The sequence below is a fragment of the Corapipo altera genome, unplaced genomic scaffold, assembly GCF_003945725.1.
Source record: "Corapipo altera isolate COAL_440 unplaced genomic scaffold, ASM394572v1 71, whole genome shotgun sequence".
NCBI classification, from domain to species: Eukaryota; Metazoa; Chordata; class Aves; order Passeriformes; family Pipridae; genus Corapipo; species Corapipo altera.
This window is the reverse complement of record NW_020884916.1, coordinates 144097-150597: the sequence shown is the minus strand read 5'-3', so window position 1 is coordinate 150597 and position 6501 is coordinate 144097.

The following is a 6501-nucleotide window of genomic DNA, read 5'->3' as shown; positions in this document are numbered from 1 at the left end:
CTGCCGCCTCAGTGCTGCCGCCTCAGTGCTGCCGCCTCAGTGCTGCCATCCAGCGCTGCGGGCCCCGCACACCGCGCTGGCCGCACCGACCGGCCCCCGGCGCTGCCGGCCGCCTGTACCTCTGCGACCTGCATCTCGTGTCCAGAGAGGGGCAGCGAAGCTGGTGAAGGGTCTGGAACGCAAGTCCTACTAGGAGCAGCTGAGGGAGCTGGGGTTGTTCGACCTGGAGAAGAGGAGGCTCAGGGGATGTCTTTATCACTCTCTACAACTCCCTGAAAGGAGGTTGTAGCCACGTGGGGATCGGGCTCTTCTCTCAGGCAACCAGTGATAGGACAAGAGGATACAGTCTTAAGCTGCTCCAGGGGAGATTTAGGTTGGACATTAGGGAGAATTTCTTCACAGAAAGGGTGATTAGATATTGGAATGGACTGTGCAGGGAGGTGGTGGAGTCACTGTCACTGGAGGTGTTTAAGGAAAGACTGGACATGGCACTTAGTGCCATGGTCTAGTTGACATGGTAGTGCTCGGTCATAGGTTGGACTTTATGATCTTGGAGGTCCTTTGCAACCTAAATGTTTCTGTGACTGCTGCAGTGGCTCAGGTGACATTAACTGCGCAGACACTCCATGGTTTGTTCCCTTGTCAGGGAAGCTACTGTCCTAGTGTGTGCATTTACACTTAATCACATCACTTTTGACATGTCTGTTCTTCTATGCACTCGTGGGCATGCAGGTGAAAGTAGCTGTCTCAGTCCAGTTATGTGGATTCTTGCCCACTGGTTTTACAGCTGGAATGCAAAAGCCCTATTCCATGGCTTAGAATAACACCTCTCACTCAGCTAATGCATTCTCTGCTCAGCCTATGGGCTGAGACCCTTTGTCTCAGATCAACAGTGAACAGATCAACCCACTGTTTAATCCTCTGCACCACAAGAACATTGCAAGAGGCAACAGCTTGTGTGGAGGACTTTGTGTTAGTCATAGCAGGTGCCACATGTCAAAATGCCTCTGCAACTTGAGACGTGTGCAGCTGGACAAAATCTTGCCTTACTGAAAGAAATTAGATTGCTCATCTTCTTCTTCTCCCCTTCTAAATCTGAGTTCTTAGGTCACAGTGCTCATACTTTCCACATACAGTTCTTGGGACGCTGCCTGTGGCAGCACCTGAGAAAATAGGCTTGGTTTGAAAATACATGGTACGTGTTTCAGATGAAGGGAACCCGAAGGAATCATAGACCAAACAGAGGGGGGGAGGAAGAGAGAGGAAGTTGCAATTGTTACTTGGACCATAACATCTGCAGCATCCATGTCTATGCTATGAATGGGTGGTTGCAATACATACTCATACTATTCACCCACTTGCCATCACTTGGGGCACAGCGGAGGTAGGTGACAGGTATGGAAATAGAGCAGCCTTTAATCAAAATCCAAGCCTTGGCTTAGTACCAGCAGGAATTAGATTTCAGACTCTACATATGTTGAGCATGTTGTAGGAGGATGAAGTTATGCTCATAGCAGAGGAACACATCAGGGACTTGTTCATCCGAGCAAGGAGATGAACAGAAAGAGGCTGGTTTTGGCAATTGCTGGAAAAGATTGTGCCATTATATTAGTGCCATGATGTTAGGAGAATCTCAGCTTAAAAGGGAATTCTGTGACCCTTGCATCAAAAGTTTGGATTTGAGTTGTTTGGGTTTTTTTCTGCATGATGAAAGAAAAGGGGAAAGCTCTTTTCCCCACTGCAGGCTTGCTCTGCTGGGCTTGGGGCCAAATGTTCCTGCACTTTTTGCTGTCACTATTCTCACCCTTTGCATCTTTTGAGATGGGCTGTTGAAAAATAAGTCAAACACCAGACTAAGCTCTTCTTAAAGAGAAAACCTTCAAAGGGCAGAGAAAGATCTGGGATGCTCAGTTTTGCCCCTTCAATAGTATGATAATTTACACTGTATCAGGGTTTGGTTAGTTCTTGTTAGGCAATCCACAAATATCAATCACTATGTCTTTGCTTTCGCTAGATGCAAAAGACTACAGTAGCACAGCTTTTTCCACCCTGGTGTGACAAAGTTCAGTTGTTAGTGGAAACAATGTGGTCCGTGTTAGAGCCTTCAGGGTGAGCAGGACCTACTCGTCTGCTTTCCTCAAAAACTCTGTGCACCCCAATCAAAGCCCTTTTCCCTTCCTGAGACTGGAGTCTGGTATTTGACTTGGGATGTGTTGCAAACAATCTGGCTACTATAGTTTAATAATTTACCACATATCACTTGACCTGCCGCACCACAAAGTTGCTTTTCCCTTTCTACCTTGAGTCAAACTCACACAGTGGTGTGTGCATCAGCTGAGGCACGGTAGTTCATTAAGTTTATGACTATCTACGTGCATGCTCACATAGACACCTCATCTACCTACCTAACCTTTGGTAATTCAGAAATAATCTCACTCCAGGGGGCTAGACTGGATGCAGTTATGTTATTAATCTCAGAACAATGTGAGTATTTTGAGGAGGGGGAGTAAAAGAAGTCCTGCAACAGCTAGACCTTGCTTGCAGATGAAATCTCTTGACCTGCTTGCTCTTCAGCCAGGCATGGCTTTTGAGAAGCACGTGGGGCAACCTGTGAGGCACTGATAAGTAAAAGGCGGAAGAATATTCAGGTGATGGACTTGCCCATGGGAAGACATGGTTCTCTGTGCCACTTAGCAGGAGATACCCTGGGAAGAGCAGCCTGGCAGAGCTGGAGGAGGATAACTGGAGCCCATGGCTTGGCCACCAGAGGCCGTGCGAGCTGGCATTTTGCAGTGAATTCACCTGTAGCTTGCTCAGAGTTGGTGCCCCTGGAGCTGGGTGGGGGCTCTCCAGCAAAAGCTGCTATAGAGCAGCTGCAGCTGATCAGAGTTTCCTTTTTCGTATCTTTCCCCAGGTTTCTGTGTCTTCAGAGAAGGCTGTACTGGTGTGTGGAACTGGTAAGTAACACCAGGGAAGGGGAAGAGGGTTGTGTATAACATAATATGATAGTGTTCCACCTAGAGAAGCCCTGAACAGTTGTACTTATACCCTCCTTGAAAAAAAAGGTGTGAAAAGAGCTTGCTAATATTTCCTGCCTCTGCTGCAACAATGGAAAGCATTCCCCCGTGTGGTAGTGTTTACTACTTACTGGTAGAGATTTGAGGTGCTGCCATAACAAACACAGGCAAAGCAGGAGCTGAGCCCTGTGGTCTGCCTGCTCTGTGCCATGAAGCAAGACTGGAAACAGAAGTGTTGGTTTCCAGCTTAAAGCCTAAGAATGTTTTAAATAGGTGTGTTTGCAACCATGAACCTTTCCATTAGGTATAGGAAAAAGCTATAAAGGCCTGTGTGTGTGAGGCCTTAATTTTGCCTTTGGCCATTCAGTTGCTGAATCCCAGTCCCATTGGTTTGTATATGTGTATTCTGGGTGAAAGCATAGTAACCTCTGAACTCTGCCTTGCTACCCCTGCTTTCCCAGGGAAAAGGGATTTTGGTCAGACTGATAGAGCAAATTTGTGACAAATAAAATGTAAATCTGCCAATTGTCAATCTGCAATTATGCCTTGTGGTTTTTCCAGGAGCTCATGCTTGTATCCTAAAGCCATCTCATTTTTTGGCCCCCCTTCTATCTTTAGAAGGTGGAACAGAAGATAGAAGAGAACCTGTTGTCACATGCAGAAGGCCAAAGCACCCAGCATCTTTGCATCATGAAGGAAGCTGAAAACATAAAGAGGTGACAAGCTGGAGGTGTCTTGGCTCAGAACATCTGGGTACTTCAAAGTCAGCTCTTTTCACGCAAGTGTTACCCGCACAGAAGCCAATTAATGGGATAGTTTAACTGAAAATCGGTCTCACCTACTCCCACACACCTTGTAAGCACAATAACTAGAGGGAAGCTTTGTAAGGCTGCAAGTTGGGGTCAGGGGCAAGTGCAGTTCCTGTTCCTTGGTGATTCCCATTTCCTGGCATTTCAGATTAAAACTGACTGTTTGCAAATCATGAGAAAAGATATTTCAGACTCAAGGCATAACTACAGGTGTGGTCAATTGCTTCTCAATGCCTTTTGTGTAAGGTGTAGGCAGATGCCTTCAGCCAGGCTTATGGCTTCATGTGAATGTGGAGTCTTCTCAGCAAGCCAGAGACACTGCACTTGCTCCTGTTTCTGAAAGATGCTGGATGCAAGCTTGCTCTCTCCCTTGAAGATAGGGCAGCTCTATAACTTGCTTTCTGACTCAGAGTTGTTACTTGAGTTTGGCTCGATGGCTGTGGCATTCTTCAGAATTTGAAAGCTTTGAATTTGTACAGAGTGACATCTGCTTGTCTATGGTGACATCAGGATATCAAGGATATCGTCTCTTGTCTGGGCTTTGCCTTGCTGATGGTGTTTTTTTGGAAGCAAACTCATTGGACTTTGTGGGGACCCTTGTGGATACTGGTCGTGCCAATCAAGTCTAGGGTTTATATATACTTTTTTACTGTAGTAGAATAGAGATTAATTTCCAATTAGGTAATTAGTCTTTTTTCCCCTCTTCCTAGTACAGGGTATACAGTAGGTGGCTTATCCTTGCACAGGGCCATTCCTGCTATCTTAGTATTGCTTCAGTTCCCTGTGGTGCAGAGAAGCTGATGCTGTGACTGTAATATAGAAAGAGCTCCCAGGATTTGCATGGGCTGGGGTTAAAAACAATCCTTTCTGTTAAAGAGAGGCAATGGGGAAAGCATGGGTGGGCTTGAAGATAGGGAACATGAGACAGGAAGAAGGCTGTGACTGGTGAGAGATGGTCACTTCATTGGCATGGAAACAGGGGCTGTATCAGTGTGCCTGGTTATTTCTGCAGATGCCTGGTGTGTCTCTGGTACCATAGGTAGGTGCTGCTGTCATCATAGCTGTTCATAGCCTCCTCGGGATACGAGAACACCACACATGTACTTGATGAGCATCACAGCCTTTTTTATTAGCCATGTTCTCTTCTCTCTCAATGGATACACTATTTTTCTGGCAGGGGAAAGGCGGCCTCTTACCCCCCACGTCCTCAAATTCTGTGAAGTTTCAGTAAAAGAGCTGAACTCGGGTCTCTGCCCCTCCTCCCTGATTTTTAAAACCACATCAAAGGTGAGCTGGAGGACGATTGAAGCAACTGGTTCTGCCGGGCTCGCTGCCACTCACCTTTCGTACCTCTCCCCTGCGGAACAAAGCACGGCATTTCCCTTTGATTTCCCCCTTTGAACGCCATAGGGGACAGAGTCTGAAACGGCCTATGACTTTTTTGGTGTCTCTGCTCCGGTGCCTTCCTGAAACATTGGGCGGATCAGGACAGGACTCCAGGGAGGGGACTTGGCTGGTGGCTAAGTTGGCTGTCTGTGCAGGCTGGCTGATGGGATGCTCCATCCCTCCTGGGTGTCACAACCGGCATCCCCCAGGTTTGCAGAGAGGGTGAGGTACTGTGCACAGCGAGGGGAGAAAGGAGCTACAGGCTGTCTGTGAGTCGATGGCTTTGACTGACATACGCAGGGGTTCCAGAGCCCAACCTGGCTGCCCCTGGCCGGCAGTATGTGTTGCCCGAGGGAGGGGTCTGCCCCCTTCGCCATTTCTTTCTCCCAAGAGATGGCACACAGCGAAGCCAGTGCGTGCTGCCAAGTCTCCTCCCACTGGGGAGGAGAAAAGCAGCGAGTGCTGCAGCCAGTGCCCAAGGCACAGTCTGCTCGCCGTCTCTGCAAGGGATGCCTCGTCCTGTGTCACAAGTGTGGGGCTGGATGCAGGGGAGGGGAGGAAAGCAGGGCTTGTTTTTGCAATATGAGTTTCCAGACCTCCTTCTGTGCCATCAGGACCTGAGAGGTTTGCAGAGCTTTAAGACATAGGGCTGTCATGTGCAAACAGGCAGTAATGCAGACCATCCCTGCGTCATGTGAGGGTGATGAAGACCACCTAGTACTGAATCAATAGCCCCAACTCAGTGTCCCAGAGCTCTCTTATCAAAATGCAAACAGAACTTGTCTCTGCTCAGCTTGTGAGATGACAGGATTGTGCCGTGCAGCTGCACAGCACATGTGGTATTTAGTGCAGGTGCTGCAGGTCATGGCTGCGATGCTTGGAAACAGTGGGACACTGACTCGAGCAGGGAGCAGTGGTAGTAAGGCAGTAGGAATTGGTGACATTGAAGGAAGTACCAGATGACAGTCTTGGCTTAAGGTGAATATATTTGATCTCTGTTATTCTGGTGAAACTCTCCATGCCACATATAGGTGGTGTCACTTTTATATGTGTTGTGAAGCTGCAGAATTGAAAGGAAACCTCCTTTGCCTGCTGGTTCAGAGCCAGGTTGGATGCCTATACATGGCTGCTTATGTGACAGTGCCAAAAATGCAAATACATTTGTGTTTGTATGTGTTTCACTTCTCAGCCCCCAGGTGCAAGAATTGATGATGGAATCACACTCAGCTGCTTGTAGCAGGATGACCTATGTGTTGGGGCATAAGCCTCTGCATAAGACCACTCTGTGG